Genomic DNA, 24,740 nt, shown 5'->3' on the forward strand with positions numbered 1-24,740 from the left:
ACAGAATGATTCTCTTAATAGTTTGGGCCAATTACCATTACCAAGATCATTTTCACTGCATGAGTATTTTGGTTACTATCCCTTTGTCACTATCAAGCACAGAAGGATAATAATCAGAGCCATAATATGTCCCCATTCAACCCAGCTTTTAATTCAAGCCATCTCATACTGGGCAGGCTAATCTGGCCTACCTGAGCAGCCTGTGGTACAAGCAAGAACTGCTAGACCTGCTTCCAACCTTTCCTGCTATAGTTGTAAAAGATTAGCGTGAACTCATACTGTATCTCGGTGGTAGGACTGATAGCATCATTAGGAAGTTTTATGGTGTCATAGGTCTAAGAGATGTTGAGTCTTTTATGCCATGCAGTTGCAAGGGACACTTTGAAAAACACAGTAGCTCTAATAAGGAAAGGACAGGACCTTGGAATTACTATAATAAAGTTCCCAAATGTTTGTCTACCTTCTTTAAGCAACATTTTTTTTCTCTGTTGGTTACTATTTCAGATGATGCTGTCTATAGGAATTCAATGGCTGCATCCCTCTCCAACCATATAAATAATTCCAATAATATCAAGAAAGTGCTTGACTAGAGACCTAGAATAGTTGTTCTGCAGAAAGGCAGATATTAACCACCAAGTCATTAACAGGATACTGGAGTACTGTGTTCAGTTCTGGGCACCGCAGTATAGGAAGGACGTGGAGCTTCTGGAGAGGGTCCAGAGAAGGGCAACCAGGATGATTAAGGGAATGGAACATCTCTTGTATGAGAGAGGCTGAGTGAGCTGGGCCTGTTTTCTCTGGAGAAGAGACGGCTCAGAGGGGATATGATTAATATGTATAAGTTCAGGAAGGGAGAATGCAGGGAGGAAGGGGACAGGCTGTTCTCACTGGTGGCCAGTGATAGGACGAGGGGTAATGGCCACAAATTGAAGCATAAGAAGTTCCGTCTCCAGGTGAGGAGGAACTTCTTTACTGTTAGGGTGACAGAGCAGTGGAACAGGCTGCCCAGGGGGGTTGTGGAGTCTCCTTCTCTGGAGGTCTTCAAAACCCGCCTGGATGCCACCCTGTGCCACACGCTGTAGGTGTGCCTGCTTGAGCAGGAAGGTTGGACTAGATGATCTCTAGAGGTCCCTTCCAACCTTAAATATTCTGTGAATCTGTGAATCTGTGAATCTGTGATACTATTCTAAATCTTCTTTTACCTTTTATATGTGGTGTTTGTTTCTCTGATAATTTTTATACTTATTTATACATGCTTTTCTCTCTGTTAGGCTTTTTTTTAAAACAATAATAATCCTCTAAATTACTCATTTACATATGAATTTTTCTTCCTCAAAAATCTTTGCTCCCTGCATATATGAAACTTTTAATTTCCCATTTTATTCCCTGTTACACCTGATTTATAACAAGAGAAGGTAGCTTGGTAGCTTTTATGTTACAAAATATTCTCTGGGTAAAATATTCAGAAAGGAAATTGTAGGTATATGTATGATTTAAAAATAAATAAATAAATAGAGATTAGAACAGAAAAAAATATATAGTAAGGGTACCAAACTGACAGTCCTTCAAACTCCAGTCCTGCTTCTATTTTCAACATAACTATGATAATGGAAACGCCCCCCTCTAATTCTTTGAATATTTTGCCTTAAACTCAGTGCAGCCTCTCCTAGATTCATTAATCTTTGGCCTCTCAGCTATGGTTTGCAACAAAGCTGTTTTTACTGGTGGTGTTATTCGATGTGGCAACTTGACTGAGGCCACAGACTTGTTGACATAGTAGCCCTATATTTTTATTACTTTGTCTGCCTCATGTTTACATCATAAGTCAAGAGTGAAATGTGCAAGTGTTGTAGTGGCTTTAACTCTCAAAATACTATGCTTTAAATAACAAGCTGGTGATAAAATTATTATGGCAAAATATCACAGGTTGTGTAAAACACCAAGGAAGGAAATATTATTGTGGAACAGGATTTCACTGCTGAAACACAAACTCTCTGCATTTGTCACGCTCAGTAAAGGAGCTGATATCCAAACTTATCTTAAATTTTCAGACTTCAGGAACATATCCACACCTTCTGTAATCACAACAGAATAATAATACAATAAATGAGTTTTATGAGTCCTGTCTCTATTAAATCATGTGAATAATAATTAAATTGTGCAATGAAGGAGCCACTGAATTCAATTTCAGCAAAAATCATCTTCCTGTCCTCTTTTGGGGGAAGAAAAAAAAAAAAAAAAGAAGAGATTAGGTTTAGAGGAAATGAGATAATGGAGTGAGATAAAAGGAAGGGTGACCCTAACTGTTTTTCAGCTAGGTTTTGTACTGTTTGTCCCAGAAATACAGTTACGGAGCTTAAAGTGGGCAATGTATGGGCAATTTGAGATTAGTGTTTGCAATCTACACCCCCGGAAAAGGTAGAAATCCCTGCTTCGGTAAAATCCCTCTTTGGTAATTAGCCTTATGGCCAATAACAGTCATGGAGGGTGATTATTGCTGATATTCATGTGGATCAACACCAACTGAGTTGCTTGCACTTAAAAGGGAGCCCACTCATTGCATTGCATTGCATTGCATTGCACTGCATTGCATTGCATTGCATTTGTATTTCTATCTTTGTTAAACGCATTTCTTGCGGCTCAGCTCCCGGATGGTTAGAGAGGCGTGCAAGTTGCATGGAAGTCCTGCCAAGAAGGCACTAATTGGAGCCCCCAATGGCAGTCTCAGAAGACTGGCCAAAGGAGACTGGAATATTTTCCAGGTCAGCCAGGAGGCACATCAGGGCAATATGGGAAAGCTCACAGCACGTGAGCCTGCTCGTGTTTACATCTTCACTAGCATTGCCAGGCTAACACTTTTAATGAGCACCAATTATTCCCTTCTGAATAATTGTGTTGACAAAGAAAACTGTGCTTCTCCTCTATTCAAACTCCCATATCACTGAAACTAGTTCCTTTTACACATATGTATGTATGTGTCCATTGCTTGTGCTCAGTACTATGTCAAAAAAGTAGGCCTGCATAGACTAAAAAACAAGCTTAACTGTAAAAAGTGTTCTACAGAAAACCTCAGGCTATATACAAAGATATCCTATTACTTGTTAAAGTTTAAAAAGATGCAATTTTAATTCTTTGGAGGTGACATTTCAGTTGCAAGAACAATTATTTTTTTTAATCAGGTATTTTAAATGACTGTAGCCTAAGGGCTTTTATTGCATTTAATGGGTATCTGTTCTTTATTATTTTATTGGCTCTTCTTCACCCATGCTGTAAGAATTAGTTTATTTCAGCAAAGGGAAGTCTGAGTAGAATTCTGACTTGTTCTTCAGTAAAAAGAAGGGAGACCCTTTGACTGAAGACAACAAATAGCATTTCTCTTGACCTCCTGCCAGAGGTCCATGTCAGCTTGCATTTGTTTCTGAAATGTGGGTCATTTTCCAGTCTGACTTTTGGCATTTCATGTCCCATATAAATAAAGCAAGAGAACTGTATATGTAAGGAATGGTTATGGTATATTGTCCTCCTGATCATTAAAGAGTTTTTTTTTTAATAAAAAAAATTGAAGTGTTATTTTACTATAGGCCTAACACAAGACTTTTTTTTTTCCCTCTTCACATTTACTTTGTTTCAGAACCTTTGGACACCAGATGATCTTCCTTGTGTCTTCTGGGCCATTTTCAGGTTTTGAGTTCATTTTCCTTTAACTTCTAGGTTCAGAAATAGCTCTCAGGACCCAGAACATGTGCTGCTTACACCAGCACCCCCATTCCTTGGCTACTTAATGTCTAGTTCAAAACTCAAATTGGAATACCTACAATAGCCCAAAAGGCTTTGTGACCTTATCATATTTTTGCTGGTGCTTGAGCTCCCAGTTCCCATAGATATTTTAACTAATATACTGAAATAGAATTGAATAGCTGCTGTTGCTTTCCCCCCAAATCAGTTTAACAGATACTGAACAGGCTCTAAGATTCCATCAATCTCATTGAAAGGCATCTCCAAAGACTGGGTGCTTGGTAGGGGATGATATACAAGCCTCATTGTTTTCCAGTGTGCTCAAGATCAGGAAGACTGGCTAGTTTGATTTATAAAAGTTAAAATAGCTGAGTATTTATATATAAAAGACAAATGAAAAGCACTGTTTGGAAATATTTCTGTGGATCCTTCAAAGGCTGGCTTTTAAGATAAGTGTTTGTATGTAGGACAGAAAGAGGCAGAAGTAAATTTTAGGTCTACCTAAGAGTAATCTTGCATCTAGGACAATGATGCCATATTAAAAGGGTTACTATCTCAATTAGTATCTATGAAATGGTGAGCTCAATTTAAACTTAAGTGCAGAAGTGAAGCTCCTAGATGAAACAGGAGACATAAACTTAGGATATGAAATCAGAGGAAGCTGGTATAAAGAAATCTTACACTAGAACAGAAAAGAAAGCTCAGTTATATTTAATAATGATAAATACTTTTTGACATCTCTAAATGTTCTTATGTTATTGCTGTGCAGGTTCTCAAGTAAAGAATTGATTAGCAGCTTTTTGTCTTTTTGCATCACTAGAGTAGACAGATGGTACTGATAATATTGCAATATTATTTATGTGGATGATATACAGAAAATATGTGACCAAAGAGTTAAAAATCACTTTCATGTATTTTGGAAAAAGCTAAATTCAGATATTTACTCTAAGAGACCATTGAACTTTGTTATTAGCAGAAGACAGAACTGTATGATTGTGGAGGTTTCATTCTGGCTTAGGCTGGAGATTTCTATTTCTTCCTGTTCAAAACCCCTGAACCACAAAAACTTTATTAGATATTGTGCTGAGGTGGGCAGTTTCTTGTTTTGTTACTTGAGCCTTCTCTATGGATGTGCTCAAAGAAAATGTGCTTATCAGAACCACTGCAATGCATCACAAGTTATAAAAGTACTTTGATTACCTTCTAAAGATAACAGCAAAGAAATGAGATGAAAAGTTGGTAATAATGAGTACTGAAAAATGAAGAGTAGAGATAGTCAGTGACCTCTCCAAATACTTTGTAATGATATAATTTTTGCAGGCCTTTTATCAATGCCTACCAATAAAGTACAACTGTTGTAAAGTAGACTGTGTCATTACTACATAAAGGTTTTATAGATAAAGCTATTATATACAAGCACAGAATGGATGAAACTTGTATCTCTTCAGTATAACTTCGTCTGGTGTTGATAAAATTGCAAGCCCTTTGGGTGTAATTTAATTCTGAAATGGCTTTTTTGAGGGGAAAAAAAGGGATTTTTAATATTTGGAATCATTGCTAGTCTATTTTTGTCAAAAATCTTTTGGTGCCTTTTTGTTTTACTAATATCATTTGTAACTTGTTAGGAACAGGCAATGAAGTTTAAGCTTTATTGTTTAGTGTTTCCAGTTCTACATAATGAGTGTGATTCCAATAGAAGCGTAAAACCTTATTTTCCCTGGAATAAGATGGTAGAATTAATCAAAATTTGCTTTCAGGAAGCCTTTGAGATTGGGAAATACAGCCAAGAATTAAGGAAGAATGTATCTTTGTTCCCACTGCTTCGGTAAAACTCTTTTCCTTTTACCTCCAGTTCCAGATTTCCAATTTTTCACTTAAACTACACCACCATGGGATAGAGAACAGATTGTTCTCCCCCTCTTTTTTTTTTCTTTTTTTTTTTTTTTTCCCAATTCAGTTCATTTGCCGTGGTAATTATGGGATTGATTCATTCCTGATGACTTTGGTTCTGCTCTTTTTCTCCTGAGTGTTAGGCAGAGTTTTCCATAGCACTTGATGGAAAGTCCCAGTCTTTGCTTTGCTGCTTGGCCTTCCCTGCTCCTTCCTGGAGGAGCAAATACTCTGAACATGCCAATTTCCACCTCCAGTTTGGGGTGAGTGACACAAGACAAGTGCTTTATTTACTCAACACCTTTGTTATTCTCCTTCCACTTCCTCATTCAGTGATAAGAAACAATATCTTTGGTGACAAGTCACATAATACCAATAAGAAACAGCAATGATGAATGCCAAATAGAGGTAACACTTCATTGTCATTTACCTTAAGGCCCCTTTTCACTCCTCTGACAGTAGAGAAGAACCTTGAAGTCAGAGTAAGCACCTGTTTTGAGGCCCCTTACAGGTGACAGATGGGTGGAGAGGCACTTATTATAAATGAGTGTAAGTAATAGTAAACAAACAAATAACCTCAAAAGAAAAATTATTCAATCCGTTTGCAAGCATGTGTGAATAATATCAGAGGGACTTGAGCTCCCTTTTGCAAAACAGATTAGACAATTGTATTATGTGTCACATTTGTCACAAGTAATTTCTCCCACACTTACACAACCGTCTAATTTAAAACAAAGTTTGACAGCAAGACTAGACTTATGGTGAAAGGAAAGAGGCTGCATGTCATTTGGAGACAGCACTTCTATAATTACTGTGGATACTATGATATCTGCAAAGTGCTTTGATGGGGACCCTATCAGTAGAAAAAGAGACAATCTGTTACATCCTTTATATTGACATTGTGGCCAGAGACCACACTGTGCCAAGTTTCTGTTTAGTCAGAAACAGTGAGGGTGCAGGTGTAAGAAAATTTTCAATGATCAAGGCTTTGCTACCTGAGTTAGATGCTACTTTACTCCCTTGGAGATCATGTGCATCATGTCAATATGTTTGTTGAATATGACCCCCAAGAAAGTGCTGAAGAGCACAGCAGGCTTCAGTCTTGGTGCCAACCTTGCCTGTTTGAGAAGACAGAAGTCACAATGAAGGTTTTGTTCAACTTGGCCCCCATTTACTCCTCCCAGAAAGTACAATGTTCTGCCTCTAAGTCTGTGAGGAAGCAATGCTTCCCCAGCCTAAAAATGGATCGACCATCAATTACTAGAAGCATTTCATGATCAAGTTTCTTATAAACTTTAGGCAACACATTTGACAGGTTAGTTTCTTGATGTACTCTGTGGGGTCACCAGCCCCCCGCTCCTTTCTTCCAAACCTGCCCTTCCCCAAGGGCAGTTTATTGACAGTCTCACTAATTTGCTTTGCTTTTCCAATCTATTCTGTGGAAGAGTCAGTGAACGTGCAGGAAAGCACTACTTCCACTCTACCTTGCTCAAAATGCACATGAGCATTTGCTTTATGCCCTTCCTTTTTGCATAAATTTGTAGTCACAAAGTGTTGTGGAGTATCTCCTTAAGCTTGGCACTTTTACCCCAGGCCATTAGTAAAATGAATGGAAAAAGGAGTGCAATCCTTACCTCAGTCCTGTCAAAACAGGGATACTCCAATTTCAGCTCTGCCTAACAGAGGGGAAGGAGAAGGAAAGCGCAGAGGTTGAGTACAAGAGCTGCACGACCCTAGGCTGCAGACTGGAGGTAAGGAGGGAGTAAATCATCACTACTGACTCATAACCCAGTCAGCAAACTGTCTGGCCACCTGACTGACACACTCAAAACTGCCTGTAGCAAGCATAATCTCCTTGTGCCTTGAATCAGGAAGCAGTGGGGAGTAACTGAAAGAGACATTTCTTAGGAGCTAGAATTGGAGACAGAAAACAAGAGATGCCCTTTTCTTATGGATCTAATATAATAGAAATGACAGCTCTAATATTTCCCAGTCCAGAATAACAACTTTGAATTTGTTTACATTTTGAAATATAAACACTCAAGACACTTCATACCATCAGTCAAATTCCACCCCAGTGACCATGTTAGCAGTTAGCTCAGAGGTAGCAAGAAGGCTGAATAAAGTCGAGTTACAACTATAAAGGTTGAATTACATTTCTGAAGTTGAATGTATCCATTAATAACTCAGATCAGGTTTTCCTCCTAAAGCTAAATCAATGAATTCTATTAAGTGATTTTTTTTTTCTTTTTCTTTTTTTTTTTTTATTTGGTGTGGCTCATACCTTTTATTCCTAAAAGGACATTATTTTATTTGAAATTTCTGTCATATTGCAGTTGTCATTAGCAGCTCTGGAGAAGAAGAAAATGAGCATTCTATAGAGACCACTTAGCCCTGGGACCTGAGCTGTGATCACTGTGCACACCTAAATCACCTTCATTGTGGAAAAAGGTCTGTGTCCCACCTGAGGATCTGCCCACAGGACCGTACCACAAGCATGGATCACTTCAAGGGAAAGCTACCAGGCTGTTGCAATAACCTGAAGCGTTTTAATGACTTCTGTAGTAGGAACAGCAGTGATCCTACTTCTTACCACATGCCTTAGATCTAAGTGGCATAATACCTGGCATAGCAATGGAGAGTTACACTGTTCTGAGATGTTTTCTGATGTTTTATCTTTCAGTTGCTCTTTGTGTTTTCTGGATGGGGCTGTGAAGGAAAATGGTAATAAGAGTTCTGGTTGAGCAGTTTAATTACTTTTCAGCTGAGTCCCCTGTAGTGATAACACTCCGGTTTCTTCTGTCTTTGACATGAGATTCTTCTGGGGCCTGAAGGAGACCAGGGGAGGGCGAAGAGAGGAAAATGAATCCTCCTAAGTAATGTGAAGCAGAGTGAGGAACTGCACTGCGCCTGCTTTCTTTCCTGGCGTGTGTCACAGACAAGGCGCCTTTGTTTCAGGAGGGAGATATGCCGACTCAAACTGGCGCTTATCGCCTCTCTTGGCAAGTTAAGCGCCATCAGCAGTAATGTTTTTAATTGAAACTGATTCATGCGGAGCCGGCGGAGCTCCTGCAAAGTCAGACCTGCAAAAGGGAACGAGAGGGATGAGTTTGGTGAAACAGGGAGCAAACCAATTATAGAGGTCAAACTGAACGATATGCGCACTTTAAATGAAATTCTTCCAAGTTAAACATTTGGCACCCGGACCCTGCCAGTACAGCCTGTGCTGTCTGCCATAGTCATCTCCTGGCCAGTGCTAGGGATATTGCTATGGGCTTTTGTCCTGATCCCACACAGCTTTTCTTAGGCTCTTCAAGACTGACCACCAGTGGATTTTATTGTTGTGGTAGCCTAAGTCAGACGTGGCTAAATTAGTGCTTCACTGCTTCTAAAAAGTTCTCATTACTCTGTTTTGTAGAGCTGTGAAGGATGAGCATCAAAACTGTAGTTTAAAAAAAAAATCAAAAGAGACCTGCAGTGAGGCAAGGACAAATTATTTCAATGGGCGAAGGATTGTTTGAATCTGTATTTCTGTTTTGAAATCTCAGTCCTTTTGCTTTAGATCTTGACATGCTGCCACGCTATTTTCCGAAGGATGTGAACTGTCACACACATGTGCACCTTCCCTACATGTACACACATCAGACCCAAGTGGTGATTTCTAGTTGGATTTTTTTATATTTTTTTTGTACCAACTTGCATTATAGAGTGTGAATTAAAACTAATTCTTGCTTTGTGCTTTGTTTTCAAAAGCTTCCCTATATGTTGCCTTGGCTTTTGTCTTCTCCTTTTTATCATTTGAGCTATGGGACATAAAATGAAGAAAAGAAAGATCAAGAAAATGATAGAAGGTTTGGAAAGTAAGATCTGTGAGGGGAAAAAAAGGTTAATAAGGGAAGTAGGTATGTTCAATCTAAAGAGAAGAAGACGTACAGAAAGCATGATAGCTCTCTACAGATATGTAAAGGGACAGGGCAAATTATTCTCATTAGTCATCCAGGACAGAATAATAAGCCTTAGCTCTTGCAAGAAAAATGTAGGTTAAATATTAAGAAAAAAAAAATTGTAACTATAAGAGCAGAGAGACAATGAAACAAACTGTCAAAGAATGTTAGAGAGTCACAATCTCTGGAGGTATTCAAGGTGAAAGAGCCACTCAAATATTAGAGATGATTTGGGACCCTAAAAGTTAAAAAAAGAAACATGATACAGGAGGAAGGAAATGGATGTAGAATGCAGCAAAGGTCCTTTCAGACTCAGATGATTCTGGGGATGGAAGACAATGGCTGAAAATGTTAAACACAATTAAGGATGGAGAAGAGTGCAATGAAGTGACAAAAAAAGAAATAATTAGGGTGAGTAGCATTGAATACCAAAAAAACCCGTATATATATATGTATATCTATATATATAAAATTTAAAAAACGGGTTAAGTTTTGAATATAAAAAAGGAAAAGTGTCTTGCATTTAAGACTTAGTCTTGCAAACAGCTTTGAGTACTTGTAAATCCACAAAATGCACAGAACCTAGTAATCTTTTCACACTCAGTTGCCTATGAAAGGACATGTAGACATTTTGAATCTCATATATCTATCTCCTGTATTAGTCTGTTCTCAGACAAAATGGAGGGAAGAATAAAACAAGACTCTGCTGTAGGCTGCAAAACATATCATGAAGCCTTGGGAATCTCTGTCCTTTGCGCTCTACTTGTTCTATGTGAATGGGAAGTTTTGAAGGGACCTTTTACATTAATGTATGAAAAAAAAGGAGTTCATTCATAATTTAGATCCCCCCAAACTGCTTTTTGTAAGCTGAATTGTACATATTTGAGCATCTTATCTAGTGACTTTACATGAAACAGAGAGAAAACAGGCAGGAAATGAACTAATGGGAAAAATCAAAATGTATCACTCTGTAAAAGTGAAAATAGCTCCATGAGGTGCAAGTCAATGGAAAGTCTCATTTGCTGTCTTTCCTGTGCTTTTGTTGCTCCTACAGTTTGCACTCAGGCTCACTTTTCAAATAGAAATTGTTGAGCTTTATTATAAAATGCAAACTTACAACCAGTGTGGGTAGGTCTGCTGAAAGACTGGATGTCAACATCATAAAAAAAGTCTCAACAGAAAATGATATGAAGACTACTGTTTGCTAGATTTTAGGAGAAGGAGTACTAGCAAACAACTTTAAGAATACAGAAGAAACAGAGAAAAGCAGACAGGGTGACAGCAGATATATATTAATGCAGACATGAAAGTGTTTGGATCCTTTTAGAAATCCTAGGGAAAATGGTTTTTATCTTCTGTTACCTTCTAAATCACTACTATAGCTGATTGGGTCTATAGCTGTAGAAAACTGCTTGCTATGCTGAAGTAGAACTTTTTTGCAGACTTCTACATGATAGGAATTATTTTGTTTGTTGCGTATTTTAATAGGTACTGGTCATGCACACTGTCACCTTCCACTCTTGAGCTTTCTTCTGGTTATTTCTGGGACTTGGTTTTCAGTTATCAGAGTTCACAGTTAGACAGGGAAGGAATATGTGTACTTTCCTGTGTTTTGGCATGTACCAATTGCATTGCATTTGAATCAGATCAGAGGAACGCTGGGTTGTGAAAGTGGGATGCCATGCCAGAGCTGTCTCCACAGGGAACATGGGGCTGCAGCACACTCAAGAGAGAAGAAAATGAAAGAGATGGAAGACCTCTGATGGATGGGTCAGGCCCTTTTTATAACTTGGTGTGGTGAGAAAGGGTAAGATGAATAAGCCCCTTTTTTCTTTTCTTTTTGGTCTTCTTATTTTGGTCTTCTTATTTTTCCCCACAGCCTTTTAAAAATCAAGTGCAATAAGAATGAATGTAATCCAGAGCTTCTGTATAACTTTGCATTTTCCTATATTAATGCATGTATGCAAGCGGAGACCTGTAGTGGAGGGTTAGAGTGTTAAGCGATTATTACAGTACATACTTATTGTCCAAAACCAAAATGAAGGATTTTTTTAGGCTTCTTCATTTTGATTCATACCTTGTTCCCCATATAACACTATTAATTTCACTAGAGCCACTTGTAAATGAAGATACTATGCATTATGAGGAAGAATGGTGCAATCTGGCCTCCTATCCTGTGTAATAACTATAACTATTTATTAAGCATGGGAATCATTTATGACTTTACACTACCCATTCCACTGAGAGAAAAGATTAGCATACATTTCCTATATACTTTGGTCTGATAATGCAGTTCCAGGACCTAAATTCATTATGAATGGTGTCATTCATCCAGTGAGAAATACCAAATGAGGACATATTACTTAACACCTGATACTACAATTTCATTTAGGTAGAAAGCATCATTTTTTGGGATCCATGCAACATTACTGTACCTCAAGATCATTCTGATGATGTTGAAGAGATGAGAAATGTGGGAGATGAGACTGTTTTTCTGTGGATTCAGTGTAGTGAATACCTGCAAATCTGGTGGAGGCAGTCAGCAGCTGCTGCTTGAGCTCATGCGCTGAGAAAGCAAATGAATGTTGCATTGTAGCACTGAAGGCTAGAAGGAGATAATTTGCTGTAGGATATGTCTTCAGCCAAGCGGTAGCTCAGCTTTTCAGCCTCCTGGTACAGCGACTGCATTGCAAAGCTACGCTCACACATGTCCAGCCTGGTGCTGGAAAGGGATCACATTTTCCTACATCTGTTTCGAACAGCTTAGTGCTTACCTGCTTTTCATGCACATTAGAGACTGAGGAGGTTTTGATTTTGCTTCCATTTTAAATAATGTCACTGTTGTTTTTGGAGGCTTATTGGAGTTTATTCCCTGTTTCTTAGCTTTTCTCTAAATGTTTCTGATGATGTTTCCCTATAGATAGTGGGAGAAGTTAGTGACTCCGCTGGCTGTGAATAGTGAAGAGGCACTGGCTGACTGTCCACAATCCAGTAGTTGTGCCTGTGTCCCACAGAAGTTATGGGCTCCCAGTCTGGGAGGAAGCTGTAATGGGATTTACCCAAAGCCATGGTGGGACAATTTAGGCCTAGTATTTCATGTAATGCTGCAACACATATTTGTATTTATGAACAGGAGTGAGGGAAGGGCAAACCAAAGTACCGACTCTGGTTAGCTTCTTAACAAGAATACATCTGTGATAACCTAGAGTTTGGTACTACATTATTTTAGCTCCTTTACTTCTGTTATCATTTATATCTATATATCTTACTCTGACTCATTGTGTAGTTTGATGTGTGTTTTGACATCATTCTGTCAGTCAAGGTTGCACTAATGTTACCATTCCCCCCCAAAAAATAGAGAAAAGAAGTATGATCTTAAAATACTGATATAACTAACATCTATATATTAAGTATATGAATATTATTGTAATATTATTAAAAAGAATCCAATCAAGTTATGTTATACTGTTTTCTCATAGGGTTTAGTGTTTGAACCAAATATTGCTATCTAAGCGTAAATCCAGTAATCAGATAGCTGTTCGGCTCCAATTACTTTATGTGCACTCACTACCTGTTTGTCTTAAAGTTGTTTGTGTTTCTATTATTGTAGAAATATTAATAGAGAGAGTAATTTTGGTATGTAACACTTATGAAAAGTACCAGTCACTTTTCTGCTGCTTTATTAATACTTCCATGATATGCAGGTGTCTTATATTTTGGTAGAAAGTAAACCTTAAGGCTTTTCCAAAAATCCAAAGACAAAATTAAGGATCTTTTAGTTAATTCCTATTTTGAAGCTACCTAAGATTGCTATGCAGAAAATCAATAAGAACTTTTTAAAATATTCCTTGTTATCTTTTAGACATGGGCTTTTGTGTCCTTCTTCTTTGGTCTGGTTTTTATTTACTCAAATTTCACAAAATCTATTTTCAACACTTTATAACATTGAGATTTTTCAGCAACAAGCTCAGTGATGCAGTACTATTAGTTGATACCCATAGGAGATAGTTCATTAATTCTTGACTGTCAGGTTTTTCGTATTGTTAATAAAAGGCAATTCATAAATATTTTTTCTAGCCAAACATAATTGAAATATTTAATGTACTTCATACCTTTGAAATTTAATCTTCTGAAAACCACAACCAATTCTTTCCACTTCACCACAAAAGTAATGAAAACAGCAGTTAAAGAGGATCCTGTCAACAGGCCAGGTTGGCATTCTTTTCAGCCAGGCATTTTTAAGACAAAATATGCTTTTATATTGATATATATCCCTTATATGTTAATCTAGTTCTTAATTTTTTTCACTCTGGTGCTTCTGGGCATGTATCAGCAGAGGAGTTCACATCAGGAAAATCCAATTATTTGTGCCAAGGGTTAACTGAATCCATAGTAAATCCTTTCTTTTTTATATTTATATAATCTCCTGGTCTAGACTCCCCAAAATATGTTTGTTTTTCAAATTTAATTGTAAAACTAATTTAATAACTGCTTAATAAATCTGTTGGGTTTTGCTCTGTTTAATCCTACGTATCTGAAATATCAAACATAGCAGTCTTCTCAAAGAATGAAGGTGATGCAAGACCCCAAAGACATGTGTAATGAACCAAGGACCTCCCAGACCTCAATTTACATAGCCAAATCCTTTCCTCTCAACCTTAAATCCTTACAACACAATTTATTTAAACCCTGCTATAGTCAAACACACTGAGCGTGTGTAACAATACATCAAAATCATTAGCGCAAAACCCTAAAACAGTGTATTGAATTTGTATAAAACAGCCAAATCCTTTGAGATACTAGGTGTCACACCTGGACTCTCAGAAGGAAGCACAGTTTTAAAAGTTGCCTCCAAAGTGATATCACTTGTTCTTGTGTCCAAGTCCTATAACATAATGTGCTTCCAGCAATAATTTTTCAATATCAAAAAGGGGAGACTAGACTACTCCCAGAGGTGTGACAGGAGTATATTGCTTTTCATCTCTAAGGGGTTGGCCACACTGTGGTTGTAGATGTGAATGAGGCTTTTATAGTTTATTCAAGTCAGTTCGTAGCTCCTGCAATTACAGGTGACATTGTAGCTGTGGGTCCAGAGCTGTACAGAGTTCCACGTGGATGACTGCCCCACTCTGAGCTTGCTAAAATAGAGGGAAGGTCACCCCACTCTCAGCTCTAATACCACAGGTACATGTGTGTTCTTAACTGTCTAAATTCAGTTTTTATGTGGATGCTTAAGGTACTGTGCAGAGATAGCCAAGATCACTAGTGCACATGTAGTCCAGAGCTTTGCTCTTTGCTTAATGGCCTGGTGAAATGGGTGGAATGAAATGCAGTTCTCCATCCCAAAGCAAAATGAAGGTATCTCCACCTACTAAGCCTCACAGTCACACGCATCACTTGGTAGTTGAGGATTCCCTCCAGGCATGCATGGGAAACTCTGCCCTGGAGCTATTCTATTTTTGCTATAAATTAGGGGCTCTTGCTCTGTTAGTACGGCCTTGCTCTGAATTTCAGACTCTAGGATAGTAATCTTTTGTTCCAGGGTAAAGTTTTCTAAAGCACCTTACTTTCACAAATAGATAACACATGAGCGTGTAAGAGCCCAAATTGCAAAGACTGTGTTATTTGTGTCATCTTTGGAAATGGATTTAGAAGCCTAAGTCCTCTAAGCTACTTTAGTAGATGTTGCTTCTGGGATGTATCAGGCTTGTTCACTTGGTACAAGGCATTTTTAAAGTTATCTGTGGCATTAAAATCTGGCTGAAAAAGGAGATGATAACAATCGTCAGTTACTGTAATTCATCTCCTAGTGAAAAAGGTACCATAAGTACCATATAATAAGTGTGCACACCTGATAATCATTCAGTAATTTTGAATCTATATTGAGATTGGATTGGTCATCCCGACAGTTTAAGTATTTTTGGAAGGTTTTTGCTTCCTGGGAAGGTTTACCTCTTGCTTCTTTACACAGACCTCTTTTTGCTTCAAGCTGGGGGCTGATTCATCATTGTGTTATTCTAATTTTATGCTAGCATAAACCCATCTTAGGTAATAGATTTTCGTTGGTGTGAAGTAGGAGTGATAAAGTAGCAAAGCAAAAGCTGTATTTTTAAACTGGCACAGCCCAAACCACCACACCTGATGTATTTTTTGAGTGGTATGCCGTAGCGGCTAATTCCAGTCAAGGTGAGCTATGTGACAATGCACAAAGCGTTATGTAAGCCATATTATTAAGGAAAGATGTTTTTCTCTGCCTTTTGGAGCTGAGCCACTCTGCAGCAATACCACGAGACTTCTTGCAGCAGCAGGGCATGCACGAGCTGTGCAGGCTTCTGCTTAAGGTGCAGAGTGGGATGAGAGGCGTCGTGTTAGCTTTTTAACCCAGTAACAATAGCATGTAAAAGGAATGAGCAGAGGGGAAAATGGGGTAGATCAAATCACTCCTTCCTTCCTTCCTTGAAATATATTTCCTTTTGCACAATGGACAGCTCCATCTCCTGCTCTACCCCTCTTCTTCCAGACAACTAGCTTAGCCTACGGCTTGCGGAGCAAGAAAACTGAAGCTGCTGCTCTTCAGGAACATGCTCTACACTGGCAGGCTGTTACCCAAGAGATGGGCAACATGATTATGATTTTCAAGGAAGTGGTGCCAAAATAAGACACTAGGTCAGATTCAAAATTCCAAGTGCTAAGGAGGCTTTCATAGCAGTCAGGTAAATGCCTCATGAATTTTCAGCGGCTACTGAAGCTGTTCTATCATAAGTTTTGACTTAAGGACCTCAAGACAGCCTTGGCTCTTATGTCAGTCTAGTTCTGCCTGTGCATTTCCTTCATGATAGCTGGAGCTGACTACAAACCTAACTCTGCTAGGAGGCATTTACAGCTCATACATGGCGTTTTTGCCTATTTGCAAATTTCTGAAATTCTGGAGAAAAAATGGAAAAAAAAAAAGAGAGAGAGAGAATTTAAAAGAACACAAATATTGTCTAGCTTGCTTTTAGCAAGAAGTAACCAAGAAGTTTTACATCATTTTCCTGTCTCTGAGAATAACAAAATGGCAAACCGCTTTACACTACCACTTTGCCGGACACAGAGCTCAAGGTATTGATGCTGAGGCAGGACAAACAAAATTGCCCTTGTTACAGTAAAGTTTATAGACCTTAGTATCTTGCCTCATACAGAATAAATAGCAAATGATGCACACAAGTACTGTAGAGAATGACTGACATTCCCTCCTTTGCATGGAAAGGCAGGTAAATTCTGCTTTTAAGAAAACATAGTGTTTTCCTAGTTTCATGTGGCAGCCACTCAACTTACTTTATTTCTCTGCAAAATAGAAACTTCAGCATTTCATTTTTTATCTTTTATCATTAGACTCCTACAGCTTTAAAATGATTTTTTTCCCTAGAAAATGCAAATCTATTCCTTTGTAGTGAAAACCATATTATACATGCAGCATGTAACTTTCAAAACTTTAGTTAGAAGCAGCAAAGCAAGCTGTCAGACATTTCAGTAATTGAATTTCCTTGAGAACTGCCTTGGTTTGTCAGCTCTGACTTTGCTGTCAAAAGAAAAAGAAAATAGCCAGGGAATTAATCTAAGATAACACAGGGGGTTATTTTGATAATGCCACGACACAAACATTAAGTGTTTTCTCCGGAGACATTTTGAGGTAGGGTTCCCCACCCCACTACAGGCAGGTTCATTTTAGCCTTGAGTCATTATTATCTTCTGAGAATTAACTAATGACCTATCAAACTGCAGTACAAAGGAGCCTTTCTTCCTGTATTAAGATGCACAATATCATCGCTTAAAAGGCCCAATATACCCTTTGTCAATTACTTCATAAGTGCAATTCATCTTTCACTGCTTCCGCACTTGGATTGCTTGTAAAATGTTTAGTGGTTAATTAGCCTGGAAGGAAGTCCAACTTATGAAAAACCAAGCAGCGGGAAAAAATAGCCGTAAAATTAATGGCTCACTCTCCGGTCCTTATTTTATAGGGGAATGTTAATCAGACTCTCTTCTGCCTAGTTCTCAGCCTCCTTTATAATCTGCTTCAGAAGTATTCCTGTCTGGGTTTTCCCCTTTGGCCAGTGCTTTCCTCCAAAGGGCTCGAATATATTAAGAAGAGATTGACAGCTCTCCTCACAATTGCGGCCAGTCCTCTAGCTACAGGGAAATACTTTGACTCCTTTGGAACCTACCTGGAGTTATATTTAAGGTATAAAACTGTTATCCAAAAAATGAAACTAATAAAATATATACTGCTGGAGATAAAAGAAAATAGGCAATATTTGAGCTGCGAGACCTTCATTAGACAGTGGAGAAAACCGAGAAAAAAAAATTGTATAGGGATTAAATTACTGTATTTACAGCTAGCTCTTTATACCTACAGAGAAGATTCTAAAATAATCAGGTCCCAGGGAAAACTTAGCCACTAAATATACATTCCCTTTTAGATCCGGCATGGGGAAAAAAAGCAACTTTAAGTACCCTCACTGGAGAAATGTATAAAATATTATTTATGCAGATTCTACCAATGTTCTGCCGACTGGTCGATCTGCAATTCTGAGATTGAAAAAAGGATTTTTTTTTTATGGAAACTTTAGAGAAGACCACAAGTGAAGTGTTTGTGCAGTTATTTTTGTAGTTACTTAGATGGTGTTTTTTTGTAATATTTGTAATTACTTTTATTTGCAACTAATATATTGCAAATGTTAGTTAACCCTCTGTGTGGAGCCTTAAACAAAGCAATGAGATTTTGGACCTAGTATTTTAATGTTGTATCTTATTTTATGTAAGAGCTTAAATAAAAATAAATAAATAACAGAAAAAATATCAGTTATTGTATTAAGCTTATCTAAAAATGCCCTTTTCTTCAAAAACCTGGAATGGCAATGTTTTACCTTTAAAAAAATAAGTAGGTTCCTATCCTTTCCCACATGCAGGTATCTCACAGTTACTATTTTGAGTAGTTTTTCTTTATTATGGAACAGGAAAAGAATCCAGTCTGAATATTGCCATGTCTGATAAAATGAGTGCTCATGACCCTCACTTAGCAATTTCCCCAAGAGTCAATTCTTAGGGCTTTCCAGTTTCTCTCGTTAAAGACTCTGCACGTAGCTGTGAACGCCTCCCACTCTATACCCCGCGTTAGTTGCTCCGGAGGGCGGCCGATGCCCGCGCACACGGAGATGCCTCTCGAGCACTTGCTCCTCGTTAGGCTGCGCACGTCAGGGCATCCAGCTCCCTCGGCCGGCCCCAGGCACCACATCTGGCCTCCAACTGTCACTGCAGAGGGACACAAGCCTCCTGCAAGTCCCGTGGCACAGCAGCCCGGTCTGTTCACACACCTCAGGGAACCAAGGGCACCTCAAATGAATAAACACGGGATGTAACGGACCGATATCATGTGTCAGGAGCTCAGCTCCATGGCGCAGTCTTTAACAACACTTTTTGTGCCTAAACACAATATAATATGTAACCCACCATTACAATAGCATGCAATTTAATGCATTTATAAAAAGCACAAAAGCTGAACCTAAAACTGAGTTTCGGCTAGAAGCTTCGGCTAGGTCTTGAAGCATTCAGAGTTGTCACCGGGGCCTGAAGAGCTTTCACATGGCCCCGCTGAGCTTTCCTGACACACTGTCACTATGGCCATCAGTGCACACGTGTCCCTCTTGTCCCTGTCTCGGGCTCCCTTGCTTCGATATTTGGTTTTTGCACGACCTTGTTAAATGCAATCAGTGTCCCTCACTTCCCACCCTTCTCGCTTATTCCTCTGTGATATGTCTCGGTAGGGTGACAAATTCACATGAGGACTTGTGACATGACTGCTGTTTATGGCCATTGTTTCCCATCTAATGACCTCAACACCATTTTCCTGAAGTGGTGACAGCTCTCACAAAATTATATCTTTGTCTGCCTTATCTACGATACTGTATGCTAGGAAGATCCAAGTGATTCTGACATCAGTTTCTAACGCTGCTAGAGTTCTCGTTTCCATTTTTCCGTTTATTAAAATGCTGGCAGGTACAAAATCATGTTCAGTTGATGCTCTTCTGGAATTTAACAGCAATAAATATGTATCAGAGCCAAGCTGTCCAGCTCTTTCTGGTAGGGCAATACTATTTTTACACTGTTTCTTTCCAAGCTGTTGAACAGGAATGATGGGAACTAGCTGTTCCATGTCTAAACTATACTTAACTGCAAATGACTTAAACTCATACCCTAAAGTAGGACCTGTTGTCATATATTACTTTGTCAAATATACTGTCTAGTAAAAATAGGATATATGCATCACCTATTTAGTTGTTATCTGTTCCCGTAAAAACAGTCTGCAGAAAGTGAGACAACAGGGCTAGAATAGGATGCTACTTTGGAGAAAAGAGGTTCAACTAAACTATACTTTCAAACACTGTCATTTGTTGTAGTAGCTACAGGAATCTTACTTTGATATGGCCCCCATTTTTTCATATGTGACAAGTGCATCCCTTGCATCCCTGTTTGTTCAGGACAATATAACACATAAGAGAATATTAGATTGTTTTACAGACCCTAACAGAACTCCGTGATTTTTCTCATCCTTCTGGAATACCTAGAGAATCATCATCCTGATTTTCCTTTTCTTTTTATATATATATATTATTTCATGCTGTATGTTCCTCATGCATCAGTAATAGAGGTAGAGAATATACTGTCACAGCCACCTTTGCTTAATTATTTTCTGCAGGGTCTCATTTCCAGCAGTACTTCTGGCAGTAACAGTTTATATTTTGTCCAAGTCCAGTCAAAATTATTTGGTTGTTTGTTTTTGTTTTTTAAGCTGGCATTCACATTTCAGGTCTGGACATGATTTTGCTTTATTTTTCAATTGTTTTTTTGTTAAACATGTTAGAATAGCAGTGAAAATCTCTAACTTCAGCATTTGGAGATTTTTTTTTTTTTTTAAAGCAACACTTTCACCTTCAAGGAATACTTGTTACATCACCTTTAAAAATAGCAGTAAACAGTTCATCTTCAGGCTCTTCTATTGCTGACAAGTAACAATATGACATTCTCTTACTTTTTCATTCCTGGAGTGTTTGCATTACTTCTACACTGTTAGCATCCTACCCCCAGATGTGAGCAGAAATCACTGCACAAAGCAGCAGCACTGCCCCTTGTCGCAACCTGTTCTCTTCCCAGCATCCGTTTTCTTTTGGATACAGAAAGAAATGCTGCTTCTCCCAGGTGTTTTCTGCATTACTAAGGATGAGGTGCCTGGTGGTGCTTGCAGCTCTTGCTTTTCTCACAGGGTTTTCTCTCAGAGGGTGCTTAAGCTGCAGTCAGAAGTCTGGCAGCAGCTCTGGTTGGACATCCTTGGTCAGCACCAGCTGCCTCAGCGTGGTGCTCAGCATGGGCTCACCGCCAGCTATTTACTTAGCTCCTCTGAATAATCTGAATTGTAGTCCGATTCCACAGAGCACTGTATCACCGTGTGTGAAAATGTCAGCTGTTAGCCCTCCCTATAATTATCTGAAATTCAAATTCTATCATTGAAAATGCTATTGTCACTATGGAAGTAAGCAAATTTCACCTTGAAGTTTGCAGTGAGCGTAAAGGGACCCCCAGTGAGAAAAACTGCATTTAATTACTGTGAACATGGGCGGAACTTTACATGATGCCCTACTGCATTTCTCTGTAGCTTACTCCAAAAACTGCTTTGAAAGATGAACACAGGCCTATCAGCATATTCTAATATTTTGAAATCTTAGTGGAATTATTATTATGATTATTATTTCTTTCTTTGTTTGAGGTTGACCAGTTTTGTCACTTCTCTCAAAAATTTCAAAGTGCAGAGTAAGTTTTAGTCTGTGGATAGCCTACTTCATTTTGTGAAAGGATGTAAAAAATAAATTAATTTTCATTATAACCCCTTACTATCGGTAAGTTCTATTCCTTTATTTTTACACTGATTAGCTCATCAATCCTAATAGATTAAAGATCCTTCAGAAATGTCTACAATATTCATGCGACTAAATGGCATGGTCAGAGCGACTTTTACAAGTTTTGTTTAATGGATTTCTAGATCTTGGGAGGAATGCAATTCTTGACCTTCAGGAAGCTGTTGCATACATAAGCCAAAGAAACCCTTTCTAACAATAATAATTCCTTAGTGCATATTTTCCTTAATGCTTGTACCGCATATCAAACAAATAAGAAAACATTATATAACATCGCCAATGACCTGAACGAGGGCAGTGAGTGCACCCTGAGCAAGCTTGCAGATGATACCAAGCTAGGTAAAGTGGCCGACACTCCGGAGGGCTGTGCTGCCATCCAGAGGGACCTGGACAGGCTGGAGAGTTGGGCAGAGAGGAACCTCATGAGGTTCAATAAGGACAAGTGCAGGGTCCTGCACCTGGGGAGAAATAACCCCAGGTCGACCTGCTGGAAAGCAGCTGCACGGAGATGGACCAGGGAGTCCTGGTTGACACCAAGTTAACCATGAGTGAGCAGTGTGCCCTTGTGGCCAAGAAGGCCAATGGGATCCTGGCCTGCATCAGGAGGAGCGTTGCCAGCAGGTCAAGGGAGGTGATTCTGCCCCTCTACTCAGCTCTGGTGAGGCCGCACCTGGAGTACTGTGTGCAGTTCCGGGCTCCCCAGTATAAGAGGGACGTGGAGCTTCTCGAGAGGGTCCAGAGAAGGGCAACCAGGATGATTAAGGGAATGGAACATCTCTCATACGAAGAGAGGCTGAGTGAGCTGGGCCTGTTTTCTCTGGAGAAGAGACGGCTCAGAGGGAATCTGATTAACATGTATAAGTTCATGAAGGGAGAATGTAGGTAAGAAGGGGACAAGCTCTTTTCATTGATGGCCAGTGACAGGACAAGGGGTAATGGGTACAAGCTGGAGCACAGGAAGCTCCATCTCCAGGTGAGGAGGAACTTCTTTACTGTGAGGGTGACAGAGCAGCGGAACAGGCTGCCCAGGGAGGTTGTGGAGTCTCCTTGTCTGGAGGTCTTCCAAACCCGCCTTGATGTCACCCTGTGCCACATGCTGTAGGTGTGCCTGCTTGAGCAGGAAGGTTGGACTAGATGATCTCTAGAGGTCCCTTCCAACCTTGAACATTCTGTGATTCTGTGTGATATGCTGTCAAAAACATTCTTTTTTTTTTTTGTTGTTTTTGGTTTTTTTTCAGTTACTCATCTGCACACTGCATGCAGTTTATATTATTACCTACTGAGTATTTTTCTAGGTATTGTTTGCCTGCAATAAAATTTTCATAACTCCTACTTTTTTTTTTCCCTCAGATGGGACTCTAATAGCAAAGCTTTCCAGGGCTAGTCTTTTTAAGAGAAAAGCCTCTAAATTTACATAGCTGTAGATGTAGGATATGCCTCTATAATTCAGATTGGTTTCATTTTTTACATAAAATATAATCTTTCTGTGAAGTCATATTGTCAAACAATCAAATCTAAACCTACTCATCAGAATAATTATATGATGCAGTACACATTTGCACTATGCTCATAGACTTATGCTTTTTATTTTCCTTAACTGAAAGAAGCAGAGAGAAAGGAACAGATTTTTTTTTTTTAATGTAAGGGAATCATCGTTCTTCATGTTCATGATTCTTCTGTCAGATCTACTTGCTAATTTGTAAAACTTAGCAATCTACAGTGTAACTCCCAATGAATAGTGTGAATTATAGAGCCTTTAATGTGTTTAACCCTGCAAAGAAGTAAGATTTTTTCCCCTGGAACTCCTAGTTTCATCCATAGGCTCTTTCTTGGCAAAGCTCAGGGCATTAGCCAGTCTTTTATTTTAGCTCTTTTTGAGGACGAGCTTAAGGCAGGCGTGTATTGCTGGGACGGCTCCTCCATCCTCCAGCTTCCACTGAGCCCTCAGATGAACACAATCTCGTCCTTTTGATTGATTTCAGTTGTATTTCTGAAGTTGTTCCATCAACTCTTTTTGATCCTTTCATCTCTGTAGTGGTTTTACTCTCATTACCTGTAAAGAGTAATCTGAGGATAGTACCGTCCTCTCCGGTACAGACCCATGCCAATAAATCATTTACTTTCCCTGCAGACTTCTGATTCTGTTTGATTGCACCCTGGTGGTCTAAAGGATCCACAGTCTTGCTTGTGGGATTCTTTTGATATATTTGAAGAGTTTTTGATATGTTTGGTCTGTTTGTTCTTAAACCTTCCGTAGCTTTTTTAAACTTACCTGTCAAAAAGTATGTTTCAGAGACAGCATAAAAGAAGGGATAAAATATATGGGTAACATATTGCCTAGTAATAAGGCAGCTCCTCTCCCCCCTTTTACATTTCAGTATTTACTTCAAGATCTCTCTGTTTCCATTTTCTTTTATCTTTGTACCCCTAGGAACAGATGTACATGTACAACTGTTTCAGATGACAGGAGAAATTCTTGTTTCCTCAGTATTGTGGAAATTGTTTAGAAAGGAAGGAAAGCCTTGCCTGGGAAAAATTCTAGAATAGTTGGGTAAAACACTATGAATTTTGTGATGGGACAATACGTCTTATGCTGAAATTACAATTGGGAAGCCTGCAGATGAATATGGATTGTTTTTTCACAGATTCATTTTCCTGGGAAAGATGCAATATTCTATTCTCAGGGTGGTCTCTTCACATTAAGCAAACACTGGAAATAAATTAATCCCTTTTGGGGCAGAAAATTCTCACAGTATTATCTGCCTCTGCAACAGGGCAGTGAGAAGGAGAGGCAGAGAGAAAGGGGAAAAGTAGGCAAGGGAAAAAAAGATGTGCTCTTTCATCAGAATTTTGGTGAGGGGCTGAGGAAGAGGCACCTTTGCTGTGCACCTTTTCCTGCATAGGGGTGGCAGAAATCACTCTGCTCCTGGGTTGAAAATACAACAGCTCAATGCTAGAGAAAAGCAGAGCTGGAGAAGCTGAATCAAATCCCCATGGCTGCGGTACCCACACAAAAGGTTTGAAGCAGAAACTTCATGTAAGCTATATGCTAATACAGCAATCGGCTGCTATGTAGCTTCTTGTACGAGTGAGGAAAATAGTGTTTGATCACTGTGTCAATCATGCCATTCGCTTATTAAACATAACCGAGCAGTCTTTTCAGTTTCACTGGTTGCTTTTTAAAAAAAAAAGCAAAGAGAATGGATCTGGCTTAGTATAA

This window comes from Nothoprocta perdicaria, unplaced genomic scaffold (genome assembly GCF_003342845.1).
Source record: "Nothoprocta perdicaria isolate Ctin4 unplaced genomic scaffold, notPer1 scaffold_267, whole genome shotgun sequence".
Lineage (NCBI taxonomy): Eukaryota > Metazoa > Chordata > Aves > Tinamiformes > Tinamidae > Nothoprocta > Nothoprocta perdicaria.